Raw genomic sequence first — 782 nt, 5'->3', positions numbered from 1 at the left:
CCCAAGAATAAATGGGCCCTGAGAAGGCCGAAAGATAACGTGGCCTTGAAATGGCCAAATGGAATAATAGGTCGTTAATGGGTATAAAGTGATACACTGTTCAATACGGGCCAGTTTCACCACGGGCCGTTAATGGGCCAAGAGTTACAAAGGGCCTCATATGGGCCGAAAGATGTCATGGGCCATACATGGGCTGGAAGTTAGAATGGGCTGGAATCATATTGGACGGCTCATATGACGCTACTGGGCCTAATTCGGATAGGTCGTTGTTGGTGTCAAAACCGGCGGATCTCGGGTAGGGGGTCCCGATCTGTGCGTCTTAGGCTGATGGTAACAGGAAGCAAGGGACACAATGTTTACCCAGGTTCGTGCCCTCTCGATGGAGGTAAAACCCTGCTTCCTGTTTGATTGATATTGATGATATGAGTAGTACAAGAGTAGATCTACCACGAGATCGTAGAGGCTAAACCCTAGAAGCCAGCCTATGATGGTTATTGATACGTCTTCAACGTATCTATAATTTTTGATTGCTCCATGCTACTTTATCTACTGTTTTAGTCAATATTGGGCTTTATTATCCACTTTTATATTATTTTTGGGACTAACCTATTAACCGGAGGCCCAGCCCAGATTTGTTGTTTTATGCCTATTTCAGTGTTTCGAGGAAAAGGAATATCACACAAAGTCAAAACGGAACGAAATCAACTGGAGAAGTTATTTTTGGAAGGAAAGCCACCCGATGGACTTGGAGTGCACGTCAAGAGATACGGGAGGTGCTCACG

This window comes from Triticum dicoccoides, chromosome 3B (assembly GCF_002162155.2).
Source record: "Triticum dicoccoides isolate Atlit2015 ecotype Zavitan chromosome 3B, WEW_v2.0, whole genome shotgun sequence".
NCBI lineage: Eukaryota > Viridiplantae > Streptophyta > Magnoliopsida > Poales > Poaceae > Triticum > Triticum dicoccoides.
This window is presented reverse-complemented; position numbering follows the sequence as displayed.